Raw genomic sequence first — 19,836 nt, 5'->3', positions numbered from 1 at the left:
CCTCAAAAATTACTGCTAAAGATGACTGTCCTAGGTTTTTTCATTGGATGGCCTATTCTTTGCGGTCCTTTATTATGGATATTTCCTTTTTTTCCACGACCAATAGCTTAGTCATTATAGTATTGACAAATTTCTCAAGTTTCTTGGTTTCTTTCCTGCCATGGACTCTGGCATGCAGCCTCACTTAATTTTATCCAGTCTTGATCTGTTTTCCACATCATCAACCTTAACGTCTAATGCCCTGTACACACGGTCGGATTCTCCGATGGAAAATGTGTGATAGGACCTTGTTGTCGGAAATTCCGACCGTGTGTAGGCTCCATCACACATTTTCCATCGGATTTTCCGACACACAAAGTTTGAGAGCAGGATATAAAATTTTCCGACAACAAAACTTGTTGTCGGAAATTCCGATTGTGTGTACACAAATCCGACGGACAAAGTGCCATGCATGCTCAGAATAAATAAAGAGATGAAAGCTATTGGCCACTGCCCCGTTTATAGTCCTGACGTACGTGTTTTACATCACCGCATTCAGAACGATCAGATTTTCCGACAACTTTGTGTGACCGTGTGTATGCAAGACAAGTTTGAGCCAACATCCGTCAGAAAAAATCCTAGGATTTTGTTGTCGGAATGTCTGAACAAAGTCCGACTGTGTGTACAGGGCATAAGTGTTCTCTTTTTGTAATCTTGCAAGTACACTTTCATACTCCTGATAAAGTCATATTGATGACGAAATGCGTCTGAATGTGATGTCATATTGATGATGAAATTCATCTGGACATGGCCTAGTGGCAATTGGAAATGAATCTATGAGGCAGGAACCCAGGGAGAAATACTGAGAAGCAGGGCAGCTGGCTTGAAGTCTGTGAACAGTGGAAGAAGGGATCCTTAGGCAGCCCATGTACTGACTTATATTTGCGATTTGTTTCATGTGTTTGCTTGTGAGTATGCCTACTTGTTTTAAATAAACACTGGATTTAAGCAATATCACACGATGTGTGCCACATTGTTTTTTCCATGATCTTATGATACAAATGCTATGGAGAAAGAAGAAGAGGAGGATTTCTATAGTCTGATTGGATTACTGCAGCTAAGAGTTTTATCAACCAATCTTTGTAAAAAGAGAGACAATTTAACCTGGTGAGTGTCTGTCTATCAAAGAGGTGGAAGGACACAGGATTTTGAGATTACACAAAGATATTGAGGTGTTGCATGAAGAAGCGCTTTGAATATTAGTTGTCTATTCGTTTTGGATGGATTGGAAATGTTTTGTACTGGTGATAGTTCATTTGTGAAAGAGTGACTCTCAGGTTTGATTGCAGAGACTTAGGTTCATTAACATTGCATATATACAGTATAGATATCTATATATATATAGATATATATCTATATATATAGATATATATATATATACACACAGTATCTCACAAAAGTGAGTACACCCCTCACATTTTTGTAAATATTTTAATATATCTTTTCATGTGACAAGACTGAAGAAATTACACTTTGCTGCAATGTAAAGTAGTGAGTGTACAGCTTGTATAACAGTGTAAATTTACTGTCCCCTCAAAATAACTCAGCACAGCCATTAATGCCTAAACCGCTGGCAACAAAAGTGAGTACACCCCTAAGTGAAAATGTCCAAATTGGGCCCAATTAGCCATTTTCCCTCCCCGGTGTCATGTGACTCGTTAGTGTTACAAGGTCTCAGGTGTGAATGGGGAGCAGGTGTGTTAAATTTGGTGTTATCTTTCTCACTCTCTCATACTGGTCACTGGAAGTTCAACATGGCACCTCATGGCAAAGAACTCTCTGAACATTTAAAAAAAAGAATTGTTGCTCTACATAAAGATGACCTGGGCTATAAGAAGATTGCCAAGACTGCAGCATGGTGCCCAAGACCATACAGCGGTTTAACAAGACTGGTTCCACTCAGAACAGGCCTTGGCATGGTCGATTAAAGCAGTTGAGTGCACGTGCTCAGCATCATATCCAGAGGTTGTCTTTGGGAAATAGACATATGAGTGCTGCCAGCATTGCTGCAGAGGTTGAAGAGGTAGGGGTTCACCCTGTCAGTGCTCAGACCACACACCGCACAGTGTGTCTTGCCTGGTGTGGGAGTGTCATGGTCTGGGGCTGCATGAGTGCTGCCAGGACTGGGGAGCTATAGTTCATTGAGGGAACCATGAATGCCAACATGTACTGTGACATACTGAAGCAGAACATGATCCCTTCCCTGTGCAGACTGGGCCGCAGGGCAGTATTTCAACATGATAACGACCCCAAACACACCTCCAAGATGACCACCGCCTTGCTAAAGAAGCTGAGGGTAAAGGTGATGGACTGGCCAAGCATGTCTCCAGACCTAAACCCTATTGAGCATCTGTGGGGCATCCTCAAACAGAAGGTGGAGGAGCACAATGTCTCTAACATCCACCAGCTCCGTGATGTCATCATAGAGGAGTGGAAGAGGACTCCAGTGGCAACCTGTGAAGCCCTGGTGAACTCCATGCCCAGGAGGGTTAAGGCAGTGCTGGGAAATAATGGCGGCCATACAAAATATTGACACTTTGGGCCCAGTTTGGACATTTTCACTTAGGGGTGTACTCACTTTTGTTTCCAGCGGTTTAGACATTAATGGCTGTGTGTTGAGTTATTTTGAGGGGACAGCAAATTTACACTGTTATACAAGCTGTACACTCACTACTTTACATTGTAGCAAAGTGTCATTTCTTCAGTGTTGTCACATGAAAAGATATAATAAAATATTTACAATTTTGTGAGATACTGTATATATATATATATATATATATTAATTTTTTATGTATGTTTTATCACTACAGTGTTGTATTTAAGAGTGATATCCCTTTTATTGATTTAAACACTTTCATACTGGACAATTTGGTCTTCTAGAGCAGAGATTTGTTTTTCTGCCCTTAACTTTATTCTCAGAAATGACTGCCAACTTTCTTGTATCGTTTCCATCTCTTTTTCTACACTTTCCATAAATAGTTTTTAAGTTGGTTGCATATGGCTTTTCTCCATATAATTCTAGCTCATCAATTGTTTCCTATCCATAAAGGCATACTTTGAACCCTTTTTGTGGGGATTCCCTCAGGTTTTTTTTTTTTTTTCATTTTTTTTTCTTTATTGGCAAGTTCAATCTATTATGTCTGATCAAAACTTTTTTTTATATCAATGTTTCTTTCTTGGGCTATATACAGGAGATTAGCTCCAATAAAATCAGACAAAATTGCTGCCAGTGCTTTCAGTAAAGTGGTAATATGGGTGGGTGACAATGACAAACAAAAGGCAACAACATCCCTGTATGTAAATGTAAACAAGGAAAATTATTTGGCGGGATTTTTACGGGTGCCAACAAAGAAGGAAAGTCATTACAATGCTCTAGAGTAAGTATGTAAAATTACAAGATTTTTATTGTTACATACAAAACATAATTAAAGGTTTCAATATAAATTATGCGCACATGTTCAAAGATACATCTTAAATTTAAAACAGATGATAAAATATAATCACTCGGTAGTAGTGTTAGAGTGATTGTCCCGACATGTTTCGCCACTCTGGGCTCATCAGGGGATGTTTTAGCCCTCATGCACACAGGCTGTTAAAAAAACGTTATGAAAACGCCAGTATCTTTGCAGTGATTTTTTTTAACTTTTTTCAGCTTTTTTCAGCGTTTTTGCAATAGCGTTTTTTAGCGTTTTTGAGCGTTTTTTAGCGTTTTTCCGCGTTAGCGTTTTTGAGCGTTTTTTTTTTTTTTCAAATTTTTTTTTTTCAATGGATCAAAAACGCTAAAAAACGTTGGTGAATGACGTTTTTGAGCGTTTTTGCCATAGAATTGGCGTCTGATGTCACTGAAGGGCACCGCACGGCACATGCACCCCCTCTCCCTCCCCCTTACCCCATCCTTACCTTCCCCTCTTCCCCTTCCCCGTTTCCTTTCTCTTTCCCCCTCTCCCCTGTCCTTCTTTTCCTCCCACCCTCCCCACTCCCCCCCCTCCCCCCCCCCTTTCTTCTCCTACATCCCCCTTTCCCTTTCCCTCTCGTCTTTTTCCCCCCTGCCATCCTCCTTCTCTCCCCTCTTGTAATTTTACATACTTACTGTAGAGCATTGTAATGACTTTCCTGCTTTCAGTAAAGTTTCTTTTTTGGCCAGTAGACTCTGGGTATTAGCCACCCACAACTAAATGACCCTTGCGGGGAGTTTTTAGGATAAATCAATTGTAGGCTTAGGAGGGAGGGCGGTATATAGGCTTATGAGGCATATCAATAAAATGCAGGTTAACATGCAAGCAGTAATTACTGCAGTAACTCATCCACCCTGTAAGCAATCACAAATCTTCTGCAGAATGTCCAAACTAGAGTATGGATGATGCTTGAAAATTGAGAACAGTATATTCACAATAATTCAAATATAGCCTTCAATGATGACATCAAAGTCTCAGCAAATCTCTAAAGCTAAAGAAATAGGAGTTGTTCATTTAAAATCAATGCAAATTAATTATAGATTTAGGTGGCAGGGTGTTATATGTACGGTATGATTTACATGTGGATTAACCTGGGAATGTTAATACTGGAGCAATTCATCCACCCTCAGAACAATCACAAATCTTCTACACAGTTTTTCAGAGAACTAGATAGGGAGTGCTGTAACTGACACTTGAAAATCAATAGTATTCACAAGGATTATAATATAGACCTCAATGTCAGCAAAGTTTCAGCAGATCCTTAAAGCCATTAACATAAGAGACATGCATATAAAATCAGCACAGATCAAGGAGAGAAGGTGTCATGTGAACTGTAGTAAATGACATGCAGATGGTAAATATAGAGCATACATTTCTTATCTTTCGTAGTTTGTTAGTTCCAGCTCCACTGGTGCTGATCTCCCCTGCACCTCCTCTTTGGTCCACCCAGCTATGAGGACTCTCAGCCTTTATGAACACCAGTTTCAAGCTTTCCCTCCCCTCTTCCACAGCAATGATGTACACAGTTTCAGTCCCTGGGCACCAAGCACACTATCAGCATTTCAAAGAGGAACTAAGCAGCCAGCACCCATGGATTTCCCTTTCTCCTCACTCCTATGGTGCACACACGGAGCCTACCTCCTCCCATGGTGGTCCTGGGAAGACTCACTCTGCAGGTACAGTTCCCTATCCACAACTCTTGCCACAACCTGCAGCAATGCACAGCAGCCAATCACATTTTACCTATCACCAATTTGATTACACTGTAATAAAATCTGTTTGGCTAGTACGGGATATTGGAAAATAAGGGAAGGTAGGTGTGGCGCTGTTCTGGGGTGCAATATTACATGCCCCTATGTGATTTATATAAAAATTACATTAAAAGTGTCATGTGCTTAGTGCAAATCCAAAACTGTGCAGGTGCTGACAATGCACTTAAAGTGGATGTAAACCCCATTTTTTTTTTTTTATATCATACTATAGAGTATAAGATTTCCTATCATTTGAGCCCAGTCTTGCCACACAGAGTTAATCCATCTCTGAGCAATCCTCTTTTATTGTTCAATGAGATAAATCTTGACAAACTGAGAAAAACTTTGTCAAATCCTCCCTCTTGCTGTGAGTGACAGGTGATTTACATCTCGTGCCCTAGCCTAAGACACAGGCAGTATTTTTTAATTCCCTCCCCCACTCCTTTCTTCAGCGACTCTGCAAGGATTGGCTGTTTCACACCTCAGCATGATTTGGCATGCTGAAGTCATGTGGTTACTTTCCTGTCTTTTCACTGGATGTTAGAGATCATAGCAGAAGTTCAGTGTAAGAAATACACAGGAGAAAATGCATATTGACAAGGAGTGTAGAGGTGGGCGGGGAGTCTACTGACATCACGACTCCACCCACCGAGCTCCAGACAACAGACCCACCCACAGAATCTGCAGTTTTTTGGGTCTCATAACAGACAGAGGGGAGACATTTGACAGGTAAAGATACATGCAGGAGGCATGTATATCCTTATAGATAACCCCTATGGTAGTAGTTTAGAAAGGATGACATTGGGTTTACATCCACTTTAACAAGAAAAAAATAAATTGACAAGTGCTCTATAAATTGCACCAACAATCAACATGTGGCCTGGAGCTGACCAAAAAAAGTCAGCTCCAGGCCACATGTTGATTGCAGTTGGTGGGAGATACGGAGGGAGATTTAAAGAATACATACCTTATACCGCAAGCATGGAAACATTCAGCTGATGCAGCGGAAACAAAGTCTCATGATTGCTACACAGTGGCAGATACTGTGAAAGCGAGATACCCCTGCGTGGGGTGAGTGTATTTCCTATAGAGGATCCATAAGGAGCACAAATTTGAAGAGCACCTGTCACATTTTCACTTTTTTCATTTTTTCATTTTATATTTTTATTCTTCATTTTTAAAAGGTTTCTTTGGAATGACATATGGACTATTTTTACAATAGTTATATATATCTCTTTGTATGAAATTGATGCATATGAGCATCACTGAGGCAGGATTTTAAGAGCACCAGTCACTTAAATAGAGGTTTTTATGTATTCTCAGTAAATTATGCATTATGGATTGTTTTTGATTACAGTACATATATATATATTTTGGTGTATGAATATATATATATAGAGCACTTGTCATTATATTTATTTTTTCTTGTTAAGTGCATTGTCAGCACCTGCACAGTTTTGGATTTGCACCAAGCACATGCCTCTTAATTACATTTTTATATAAACAGCAGGACATAGAGAGTGTCACATAGGGTCATGTAATATTGCACCCCAGAACAGCTCCACACCTACCTTCCCTTTTTTTCCATTATATTTATATTCCATTTAGGTGGTTGTACAGGTAGAGGCAACAGTTCTTTTCATTTATTTCCGTAAGCGTGGGGCCACCAACACATTTTTATGGTACAGGATATTGCAGCTAGCAAGTAATTACTGCTTTCTTAACTGTCTTATTAAAAACTTGTATAGCTTTTATAAACATACTTTATGTTACGATCAATGCCAGTAGGGAACATTTTGCTATGGGGCCCCATGATTTGTAGTTATGCCCCTGACATATGCAGTATTCTTTAAGGTATACAGTGCCTTGAAAAAGTATTCATACCCCTCCCTTGAAATTTTCCACATTTTGTCATGTTACAACCAAAAATGTAAATGTATTTAATTGGGATTTTATGTGATAGACCAACACAAAGTGGCACATAATTGTGAAGGTGAAGGAAAATGATAAATGGTTTTCAAAACTTTTTACAAATAAATATCTGAAAAGTGTGTCGTGCATTTGTATTCAGCCCCCTTTACTCTGATACCCCCCTAACTAAAATCTAGTGGAACCAATTGCCTTCAGAAGTCACCTAATTAGTAAATAGAGTCCAACTCTGTTTAATTTAATCTCCGTATCAATTCAGCTGTTCTGTGAAGCCCTACAAGGTTTGTTAGAGAACATTAGTGAACAAACAGCATCATGAAGATCCAAGGAACACACCAGACAGGTCAGGGATAAAGTTGTGGAGAAGTTTAAAGCAGGGTTAGGTTATAAAAAAATATCCCAAGCTTTGAACATCTAATGGAGCACTGTTCAATCCATCATACCAAAACTGACAGGCCGGGCAAGAAGAGCATTAATCAGAGAAGCAGCCAATAGGCCCATGGTAACTCTGGAGGAGCTGCAGAGATCCACATATCAGGTTGGAGAATCTGTCCACAGGATAACTATTAGTTGTGCACTCCACAAATCTGGTCTTTATGGAAGAGTAGTATGAAGAAAGCCATTGTTGGAAGAAAGCCATAAGAAGTCCAGTTTGCAGTTTGTGAGAAGCCATGTGGGGGGCACAAAAAACATGTGGAAGAAGGAGCTCTGGTCAGATGAGACCAAAATTGAACTTTTTGGCCTAAAAGCAAATCGCTATGTGTGGCGGAAAAGTAACACTGCACATCACCCTTAACATATCAACCTCACTGTGAAACATGGAGGTGGCAGCATCATGTTGTGGGGATGCTTTTCTTCAGCAGGGCAGGGAAGCTGGTCAGAGTTGATGGGAAGAACGATGCAGCCAAATACAGGGCAATCTTAGAAGAGAACCTGACAATGACCCTAAACATACAGCCAGAGCTACAATGGAATGGTTTAGATCAAAGCCTATTCATGTGTTAGAATGGCCTAGTCAAAGTCCAGACTTAAATCCAATTGAGAATCTGTGGCAAGACGTGAAAATTGCTGTTCACAGACAATCTATTTAATCGGACAGAGCTTGAGCTATTTTGCAAAGAAGAATGGGCAAAAATGTCACTCTCTAGATGTGCAAAGCTGGTAGAGACATCCCCAAAAAGACTTGTAGCTATAATTGCAGTGAAAGGTGTTTCTACAAAGTATTGACTCAGGGGGGCTGAATACAAACGCACGCCACACTTTTCAGATATTTATTTGTAGAAAAATTTGAAAACCATTTATCATTTTCCTTCCACTTCACAATTATGTGCCGCTTTGTGTTGGTCTATCACATAAAATCCCAATAAAATACATTTACGTTTTTGGTTGTAACATGACAAAATGTGGAAAATTTCAAGTGGTATGAATACTTTTTCAAGGCACTGTTTTCAGCTTGAATTTTAGATCACTTCAGATGCTTTTGACCTGCTTCTAAACTCATTCTAAGAAGAATCAAATTGCTTTTGCCTTCCCATTGTAAGCCCTTTGTCACCTACCTGGTAGGAGATTGAAATGATGAGGTTGCCCTCTTATGTATCTCCAGCCCAGGCCCCAATGAAAGTGGAACAGATGGTGCCGAGGGACAGGAGGAACACGAGGAACATGAGTGCCGGCAAGTGTTGATAGTAGAACTTGCAGTAAGAGATGCGAGCCCGGATGGTCTGACAGGACACTGGATCAGAAACAGAAGCCATGCAGGATGGACCAGTCAAGGTTAAATGGGTACTCTGCATGCACCGGAGGTTCTGGACTTGTGGATTGTAAGAGTTCCCAGCAAGCTTACGACAGTAAAGTGCTGCGACCATTGGAGCTGATGTAGATGACAGCTAGAGTAGGCACTAGAAGCAACATATAGCCAAATCGGAAGCCGAAGCGTGGTCACAGGGTCAGCAGAGAGGGGGTAATAAGGTACAGAAGCATAGGCAGAAACGTAGTCAAGCGTAAAGCAGAGGTCAGAAACTGGTGGGCAGAAGAGCAAGCAGAATCCAGGGTCAGGTGAGTAAGAACAGCAATGAGCATGAAAAGGGGCATCCTGTAAATCTGGCATCAGCAGTAACCATGGATGCATTCCCACGTGCATGCGCAAGCTTGTGCACATGAGCACATCTGGTTACCATTCTATGATAAATACTATGCGCATGCCTGCGTGCCAGATGTCTCACAGAAATTCCCTGTTACCCTTATATTGGTGCAAGAGAATTATGTAATGATTTTAGTGTAAAGGAAATCCATCTCATAAATATGGCCCATGATCAATGCTTGGGGGCCTCCACACAGACTGACAAGGTACAGGATGTTCAATGCTGCTGACTAGTGAGGGTGCAGGCTTGGCAGAGGTTTGTCCAGATCTAAAGCACACTGTAGAAATTTAAATAAAAGCCCGGCCACCGCACACCTCACCTGGCCCGAGTAGTTAGTACTAGTAGGCACACTGACAGTTCTGGTTGCTGCCCCACATCTATTGCTGCAATAAGAAGCCAGTTTCATCACTTATTGAAAGTGTTTAAGGTTGACCCTTCATTTCCTGCTGCTTCTAGTGAACCATAACTGTGATGGATAGCCTTACTGTCCAATAGAAACCTGAGAGGGAGGATGCTAAACTTAAAGGCTAACTTCACCTTTTGCACCATGTTACATGTCACACCCGTATTTAGTTTGTAAGATGTATCATGGTTTAAATGGACCCCCACCCCCAAAACACCCCCTGTAACAGCCTGCAGGGGTTCTCCTTCCCTGCAGCAGCCGTCTATTTTGAAAATTGCCACGGCTTTGCCTGCACAGCATCATTCATTCACTGAGATTTTTAAGTTAATGAACCACAAGTCCCTCCTGCCACTGCGGCAGATGGATTGTAGTTCTCGTTGGAACACAAGTGCAGTGATTACTGCACTCATAGTCTAATGATACTTCTTCCAGCTCAGTAACTGAAAGCCTGTACCTTTGTACAGAAATAGAGCAGGGGGAAGAGTCTGGCATTGCACCCATGATCCGCTGAACATGAATACAATGCTTTGGAGACTCCTATGCAAAAAAAAATAATTTGGTGCAGTATAGTTCTCTGTCTCCAAATTTAGGCCCAAGGAAGGAACCCTTCCCTGAAGATATGCTGGCACACATGGAAAGAAGCATCTAAGGTGTGACGGAGATCCCAACAGATCAGTGTTTCTCAACCTTTTTTGAGTCAAGTCACCCTTTAAAAATTATGGACAATCTCAAAGCAGCCTTTAAAAATGATGGACAGTCTCCAGGCACCACATTCTAAATGTAAAAGATGTAATTCTAATAATGTAGCAACATCCACATGTCCAAGTAGAACACCCAAAGTTAAAGGTGATTTATTCTACCAAAGCAAATACACATTTTCAAACTGGTACTGAATAGTATTCCAATGTTTCCTCATCACTCAGCTAATATGACCCTATCGCTGATGGAGAGTTGCAAGGGATGGCCAAACAAGGATGCTATGCAGGCAACTGACATCCTCCTTATCAACTTATGGTCGTTAGGACGCCAGCAGCTAGAAGGTTGTAATGGTGCACTATGAAAACCTGTGACTAATGCCACGTACACACGATCGGAATTTCTGACAACAAGCTCACATCGAACATTTGTTATCGGAAATTCTGACCGTGTGTACGCGGCATTAGTGTAACTAAAAGGCAGCCTTCATCCACATGCCGGCTTGTATACAATTTTTGGCCAATTTTTAGGCATTTTGCCAAGGCACCCCTGAAATAACCTCAAGGCACCCCAGGGTGCCTGGGCACCCTGGCTGAAAGGGGCTAAATTAGATAGTTTTTTGTAAAAACAAATATGCCTACCTGATGTACACTCTTTGTACAGGGTAGAATAGGACTTTAAAATAACACCAGCTTCAGGGTAGTACTAATAGGGAGGAAATTAAAATGAGGTGTCTAAGATGGTGATAACATAAAACTTGAGCTAAAATAATGATTTTTGAAAAGATAGGGAACAGATATAAATGTTTCCTTTGGAAAATTAAAGATTGATGGCATTTATCTTTGTGTACTGAATTTAAAGGATACAATATGCAGAGGTGTTCTAATAACTCATATATTTTAGTGAACTGACTTGAAGGCTTGGTTCGCATATATGCGGTTTGACTGCAGCTGCATTTCCTTGCGCACAAAAACCCATTAATCTGAATAGGCTGCTGTATCAACAGAAAACACAGGGAAAAGGTGCCTGCACCTTTTCAGAAAACGCAGCCGCAGGGAAAACACACCGTGCATTTCCACTGCGTGGGGGTGCCATTAGGATTAATGGTACTCACAAACATCTTGTGAGTGGTAGCACATTTTTCTCTGCAGGTGGTTGCAGACATATATCGAATGCCACTACTGACCTTTATCTAAAAATGCTAGTTGCCTGGCTGTCTTTGGCTTCAACACTTTGGGGTCATTTATCCAGAAAAATCATGCCGAGTGCAGTCCGAACTCCTAAACCTGTATACTTGTACATGTTAGGATACTTAGATATCAGCAGCATGTACAGTCATACATACTTACACTTTCTACATTTTATAAATGAACTAGTAAAGTTGTGTTCTACCAGATTCCAGGAACAAAAGGAACAAAATGATAAACACAGGATTTCTAATCTATAATACAAATATCCAGTAGTAAAATGTTAGATACAAATACATGTGTTCTAAATCAGTATAAACAGCACAATAATTTAAAGACTATATTATAAAATAGCACACAAGCAATGTAAAAAGACAGCATAGTTTGTAGTTATATACAGGCCCTCTCAAAAAAGAAATACTGTTAAGCATTTCCATATTTATCTCATCCACGTGGATTACACTGCCAACCTCAGGCATATAGTACTGGCACATACAGCTGGTGTGTTTAGTTACTTACAGTATTCTCGCATGTACGGGAAATATAGTAGAGCTTCTCGCCTGTCACTGCTCAGTGCAATGTCTGTGCCAACCCATGCAATCCTAGATTGGATATAGAGCTTCTGCAGCCAGAAACAGCTGCTCCTCCCCTGGGCTGAGTCTCTCCCTGTTCACCGTTTCCACTATCTCTTCTTAAATATTTTTTTGTTTGTGTGTTCAGTTTACTATTACTGCATTGTGCTCTCTTTCCTCTTTGTCCTGGCACATTTTCACTGCTTTTTATATCCTCACTTATGCTTCCCTCAAGCTGTGTTGCATCACTGGAATTTTGCTGATTGCATAATTTCATATGCGATATTATTAGAAAAGGCGCACAATATTCTCTGGGGCTGCTATAAGAATTTTTTTTTTAACTGGTATAGATTATTCGACAAACCATATTTTACTTTCTAACTAGAGGATCATAAGACAATTATAAATACCACAGCCACGGTCATTTAGTACATTTTTTATGTTTTATTTAGTAAGACAGATAGCAATGAAAACCATGCATTGCCTATTCAGCCACATGAACAAATACAACACTAAAATTACTCTAATCTGCTGAAAGATGAATTCTGATTGGTCTTTTTCCTTTGCAGAACTAAAGATAAACAGCAAAAATTCTGAGCAAGCAGACTCTTTATTTTAGAAGAGACATGCCATGTCTCTTCTACAATAAAACAAACTTACCTGCCTGTTTGCCATCTTCTTTAGAATGTACACTAAGCTGCATATGTGCAGCTCAGTGTACCTTCTAGGCGCGCCTTGGTGCCAGGATGAACAAACAGTTGTGTATATGCACAGAAATTACATCATCCTGCCACTGCCTATCAAGATGTCAAAAGAGGGAATCTAATTGCCGAAAAGAGCCTGTAGCTGAGAGGTAGACTCTCACAGCACATACCATGTCAAGACAGTGGAGAGAAATTTCCCTGGGATGTTTTGGAAACGGACTTGGTTGATGTTGAAGGAGGAAAACACCTTAGGGACAAAAGAGGCTTTACAGTAAGCCTCAAGACAACCTTGTCTTTGTGTAAAACTAAGAAAGCCTCTGTACAGGGAGATTTTAACTCATAGGCATTCCACAGAGAGGTGATAGCAACATGAAAGGCCACCTTGCAAGTAAAGTCAGATAAGGGAATATCCCTAAAAGGTTAGAAAGGCAATCTCTGAAGGGCTGAAAGCATAAAATCCCATGAAGTCAGAAGGGAATGTAGGGGGTAGAGATGTGCGCAACACCCTATACAAATGACTTGAGTAAGGAATGGGAGGGCAACGGTCCCTTTGTTGTTATCAGATGCTGGTCTAGAGGAGAAAGGAAGAAGGACAAGTCACCACGAAAAAAAGGCTTCCCAGAAATGATGGTAGATTTTTAGAGAGGTTTACTTGCTAAGCTTCAAGGAAATAGAGATAACCAAATCCAAAAGGCCTGCTTCTCAGGACAGCAATGCCATTCAAGCCAGTGACTGAGAAGCAGGATGGGGGATGGGCCCTAGGGACAGAATGTCCAGGCAATCCAGAAGAGCCTACAGAGAATCTGCCAGGAGTGTGAGTATGTTCGCGTACCACATCATCCTGAATCCTGGGCCAGTCCGATGAGATAACAATCACTAGAACACCCTACATCTCTATCCTGTGGAGCAGATGAAAAAGAAACTGGAGAGGCAGAAAAGCATAGATCAGGTGAAATTGATCCTATAGAGTCACCAGGGTATACACTGTAAAGGCCTGATAATCTGTGGACCTGGCAACAATTGTCCCATTTATTGTTGCATCTGGAGGCCAGAAGATCCAAATTTTGAATCGCCCTAGCCCTGAGGACCAAGTAGTCTGCAGCAATAGGGCATCCAGGACTCCTCCCTAACCCAACAGGCTGGCATCTGTCATGAGAACTTTCCACATTGGGCTGTATATCTACCATGCCAGGGAAAGTGTGGTCTTGCAGGTCAGATGCATGGTACAATCTAAGGACTAAGCCTGTTTGTCCCACATTGCCATGTTGACTTGCAGCAGTGTGGAGGGAACCTGGGCAGTTGGCACTGCCTCAAAAGAAGATACCATTAGATCCTTATGCAGGCATTAATCGAGGAGGCACAAGAGTGGAGAAGCAGCAGTTTGTCCCGGGGCATAAACATTCTCGACAGGGCGTATCAAATGAAATTTTCCCCGCCTCAGAAATAGAAAGACTACCCTCAGAAGTGGAAGCCTTCTCTTTCTGGGGGGGGGGGGGGGGGGAGAATACTCCTATCCCTTGTGATCTCCTTGATGTAATTATCCAAGGAGAGACCAAATAGGCATTATTCTCAAAGGGATCAGACCTCTCTTGGCTTCACCCTTGGTGAGCAGTGAAGGGGTCCTCAGGGACAGGGCTCCACCATCGGCACACTATGGCCCAAGGAGAAATCTTTTTTTTTTTCCTTGCATGCTATTAGATATTCTTTGCAAAGTGAATGTTGACTTACAGTAGCGTCACTTCATTCACTAAACTAAGTAAAAATTCACTTTGCAAACTGCATGTGCTCTACTGCTTTAATAATTTAACCTCACAGTATAAACCCAACAGTAAGAATAGAGATGTATTTGGCAATATAGCTATGGGGACCATGCTGCGCAGTACATGTTTTTCTACATAAGTGTATAGTACCTTTATGGGAGCATATACTATATTTTCAGTGAGCATATATTTTAAGAAATTATTGCATCGTTTATCTTAAAATCATTTTTTATATGACTTGAAAAAAAACTTGCACTTCCTATGTTTTATTGTATTAAATTTAGGGATTTGTAGATAAGCCACTGGAGGGAGCTGTATCTTTATCTCAGCTCTATTCAACCTCCTTGACTAACAATTCTTGAGCTATGATACCAGCTATACCGGCTGTGCATAGTTTTTATACATCAACTGACTCAAAGACTTGTATTGTGATAAGTTGCAGTAAAGTACAACTACAGTACTGTGTAGTACTGCAAAAACGAAGCAAAAACGAAGCAGAGCCTGTGTATGTAAGAAGCAAATATGACAGTCCCAATAATGTACATACACACATAGTTAGATATACCATATATACATACACATATAGTTAGATATACCATATATATATTCACAAGTTAGACACAGAAGAGTTTTTCAAATTATTACCAGTATAATAATATAAGTAAATAATATAAGTAAAGAAATCAAGAATAGGGAAAATATGAAAATAAAAAACACAATACGTTTCTTTAAATTGCAACTACTAAACAATACAGGTGGCAAAAAATGCAATGTTCTGAAAAAAGAATAACATTTCCTCCAGAGGTTCAGTTACATACACATTACATTTTGCACTGTACCTGCCCCATTTTATAGTATATTAAAACAAAAAAAAGGAATAAATAAAAAAAGCAAAAAGAATTAGAAAAGACATTCGTCTTCTAGCAAGGGAACCAAGGGGACTAAAGAAGTCCTCATTTAATGCATTGTAAAGTACAGTACTGTTTGCTAAAACAGAAGGTAAATGCATATCTTCACAGAGCTAAACATATAGAATCTTTTCCTGGTTCAAAGGAGACTGGTCTCTGAGCTGTTAATACACATACTCTAGAGACTGAACACTGAGGAGTTATGGCTCATGTTGTAAATACCGGTCACTGACGGGTTTATAAAGTCACATTAAAGTGATACTAAAACTACATTCCTTGCATTAAAGTGTTATTAAAGTCTTTTTTTGTTTAAAAATAACAAACAGGTTATACTTACCTGCTCTGTGTAGTGGTTTTGCACAGAGCAGCCCCAATCCTCTTCTGGGGTCCCTCACCGGCACTCCTGGCCCCTCCCTCCTGCTGAGTGCCCCCACAGCAAGCAGCTTGATATGGGAGCACCTAAACCAAGCTGCTGCTCTGTGTGTCCATTCAGACATAGAGCCACAGCTTCGCCCCACCCCCTCTCTTTCCTCATTGGCTTACTGACTTTGATTGACAGCAGCAGGAGCCAATCAGGTTGGAGAGTCCCAGACAGCCTCTGGATCGGGAAGGGGCTCAGGTAAGTATTAGAGGGGCTGAGGGGGGAGCTGCACACAGAAGGTTATTTTCTTAATGCATAGAATGCATTAAAATTAAAAAAAAAACTTCTGCCTTTAGAACCACTTCAAGGTAAAAAATGTTTTATATCTTTCGTTCTGAGATAGGTAGAAGAGATCCAGTGCTGTATACGGGTGCATCTCCTCTTCCCTTTCTCTTCATACAGGGACTTGAACAACAGCAGGAGCCAATGGCTCCTGCAGCTGTCAATCAAATGCAGTGAGGAGGAAGTGGGGAGAGGTGGGACTAAGCCCAGTTGTGTGTGTCTACAGAGTGCGCAGGTTAGCTCTGTGCACTGAAGGCAACATCTTGTCCTACTTGAGAGCAAGGTCCACTTTTTTTTTATTCAGGTACTTTTCTATTGAACATACTGCACATAGTGCACATATCATATCAGGCATTTTGTCATTGATAACATAGTAATATTCTTACTGACATGTGTGACAGGTGCTCAATATCTACAAAGTATTTTTTATTTTTTTTGTTAAACATTTAACCAAACTCCATCTGGAAATAGGGTTCCCTGCTGCTGTTTCTTTACTCAATTATCAGGTATCTAAGCTTGTCACCGCAGGGCATATGGGAAATTACATCTGAAGAAGTCTATGGAGAATCAGTTGAGGGGGAACTAGCCACGGAGTATGTAACCATCTTTGCCATATAGACATACATTTCTTTGGAGAGATACATTTTCATTTGAGTTACACTATTGATAGGTTAGTTTTTCATGTATTAAAGTACAGTTCACCTGTTCGATCCACTTTTGCCTCGTAGGGGCATGAGGTGATAGTCAAAAACATGCTTTCAGTTTATGGGCAATGAAGAGGAGTTGCAACACTGCAATAAAGCTAGTGGGTGTAAAATGTTCCTGGTCTATAACTCCTAGGAGGTATACTACAGGGTCTTGAGGTATGATATTAGTAAATATCCCTGATATTGTTTATTGATAACATCATTCCAATATGTGGTTAACTTCAGACCTCTCTAGAATATATGTATTAAATCCCACTCATCTCTGTTACATTTGGGACATGGGAAAGTCTCTTCTCCCCCACCTAAACAATTGAGCCAGAGTCCTATATGCTTGATGCAATAGAAATAGTTGTGATAGCTTTAGTGAAGAGAATAAAAAGATTAGGGATATACTGTAGATGCCAAAGCTGCCTCCCATCTCTCTCCATCCACTTTGCCAACAGCAAGCTCCTATTTCCCTCTACAAAATAAACAGGCAGCATTTTGGGTGACTGTGAAAAGATTAGTATAGATATTTGAAATCATACTTTTCCTACCAGTTTCACGTATTATATCAAGAATCAGACATGGCTCCTCTAAAATTAGGTTGGAGTGGGGAGCTTGGGCTTGAAATACCTATAAAACTGTTGTCTTGGGATATCAACACGTTCATGGAATATACCTGAGCAATGAACCACATACCCAGTGCCTGCCAGGGATGGAACCCTGGTAGTTTAGCTAGTTCTGCATAGTTGCGATTATACAAAAGTAGTGTGTTTTTAAGGTAACCATTAACCTGCAAACCTGTTTTTAAATACTTCCAAAGTATTTTCAATAGGGACACAGTGGGGCAACATGACAGGACATATGGAAGACCCATTTCAAGGTGTGACATTATTGCTAATTCTATATCAGGGAAAAGAAAAAATCTACCTACTATAAGGTCCATTCTATGCTCCAAATCCCACCCAGTAAGATGTTGGAGTTGGGCAGCTATGAAATAAGTCCTAGAGTTTGAGACTGCCAAGCCTCTCTGATCCTAACCATATTCTAGCATAGTGAGTTTTATTCTAGCAGATTGCTTTTTCCAAATAAGCTTCCTAAATTGGGTATCCATACAGGTAAACCATTTACGGGGTATCCACAAGGGAGAATTATGGAGTGCATAAGTATTTGTGGGGCCCATACCATCTTGACCATGTTGACTCTCCCTACTACTGTCAAGGCCAGTTTTCACCAAAGGTGTCAACACAAACTTAGTCCAATTGATAGCAAACCCTGAGAGTCTACCAAACTGTTCTGCAAGGGACATATTGTTTGCCATTGTGTCCCCTAGATACAATAAAGCGTCATCTGCATAAAGAGAGATTTTATCTTCCAATGTTCCCCTGCAAAAACCGAAGGTTCGCTTATTTAGCGAGTTCTTCCTATCTTGCTAAAATGCTGCACTATTCTGCAAAGTGCATGATCACCTTCTCACAAGATTTGGACTACCCAGCATTCTGCGGGAATTCTCTGGAAGAGTGGCCACCTTATCTTTGCCTAGGCACTCTGGAAATAGAGGAAAGGTACGTTTTTCCCTTCTGTCGGTTTTTATTTTTAGTTTAGTGCAGTGTTTTAGCAAGGGAGAGGAGCCCTCACTAAAGAGGTAAGCTTGCTATTTTAGTACATAGTTTTGCTTTAAACAATATAGTAGGGTTGCACCGATACCGATACTAGTATCGGTATCGGTGCCGATACTGAGTATTTGCAGAAGTACTTGTACTCGTGCAAATGCTCCTGATGCCTAGTCCGATACCTGGACACTCAGGGGTGAGCGGTGCGGCGGCAGGGGAAGTTATAATTAGGGCGGCACAGTGGCGCAGTGGATAGCACTCTCGCCTAGCAGTAAGAAGGGTCGCTGGTTCGAATCCCGACCACGACACTACCTGCCTGGAGTTTGCATGTTCTCCCTGTGTCTGCGTGGGTTTCCTCCGGGTACTCCGGTTTCCTCCCACACTCCAAAGACATGCTGGTAGGTTAATTGGATCCTGTCTAAATTGGCCCTAGTATAGGTATGAATGTGAGTTAGGGACCTTAGATTGTAAGCTCCTTGAGGGTATAGGGACTGATGTGAATGTATAATATATATATGTAAAGCGCTGCGTAAATTGACGGCGCTATATAAGTACCTGAAATAAATAAATAAATAAAATAAATAATCACCGATCTCCCTGTGTGGCTTTCAATAAAGCAGCTGACAGCAGCTTCTCCCCCTCTCCCCTCCGCAGGAATTTGCCATATCCCCTCAGCTGCTTTATTGAAAGCCACACAGAGAGATCATGATTATAACTTCCCTGTGTGTCCCCTGTATCCTCCTCCGACTCCCCTCTGTGTCCTCTTCTGTGCTCCTCCGTGAGCTCCTCCGCTCGCCCCCTGTCCTCCTCTGTTCCCCCTCTGTGTGCTCCTCCGGTCTCCCCCCGTCCTCCTCCGGTCTCCCCATCCTCCTCCGATCCCCCCATCCTTCTCCGGTCCCCCCCTCTGTCCTCCTCCGGTCCCCCTCAGTGTGCTCCTCTGTTCCCCCTGTCCTCCTCCGCCCTCGTCCCATATGTTTCAGGATGGAGAGCGGAGGAAGGAACCGGTAAATATGTAATTTACCGGGTCCTTCCTTTTCTGAATGCACAGAGTCAGTGATCACTGACTCTGTCCATTCATAACTGAACATCGTAAACTGTGTTTATGATGCTTCAGTTTATCAATGGAGAGAGGAGCCGCTGTCTCCTGTCCATTCATCTCCAGTGCAGCTGAGGCTGCTGAGAAAGGGACTGGGGAATCTGTGTCCTCAGTCCCTTTCCATGTCTCAAAGGGGAGATGTCAAGGGTAAGTTTAGCCGGTCGCCAGGGGCTTTGGTGACATCTCACAG

The 19,836-nt window shown here is 41.3% G+C and overlaps 1 protein-coding gene across 2 annotated transcripts in view; it reads right to left on the bottom strand.

Moving 5' to 3' along the window:
- NRG4 (neuregulin 4) overlaps positions 1-12,609 on the bottom strand; it is a 45,591-nt gene extending 32,982 nt beyond the window's left edge. Inside the window, exon 1 of one of the 2 annotated variants that reach the window (XM_073619211.1) lies at positions 12,121-12,609. The gene's annotated coding sequence lies outside the window, so the exon portion shown is untranslated. The remainder of the gene's footprint in view (positions 1-12,120) is intronic. The other variant, XM_073619212.1, reaches the window with a different exon arrangement.
- Positions 12,610-19,836: the final 7,227 nt, after the last annotated feature.

This window comes from Aquarana catesbeiana, linkage group LG03, assembly GCF_042186555.1.
Source record: "Aquarana catesbeiana isolate 2022-GZ linkage group LG03, ASM4218655v1, whole genome shotgun sequence".
Lineage (NCBI taxonomy): Eukaryota > Metazoa > Chordata > Amphibia > Anura > Ranidae > Aquarana > Aquarana catesbeiana.
Note: the sequence above shows the minus strand (reverse complement) of the source record. Positions and strands in the feature narration are given on the sequence as shown.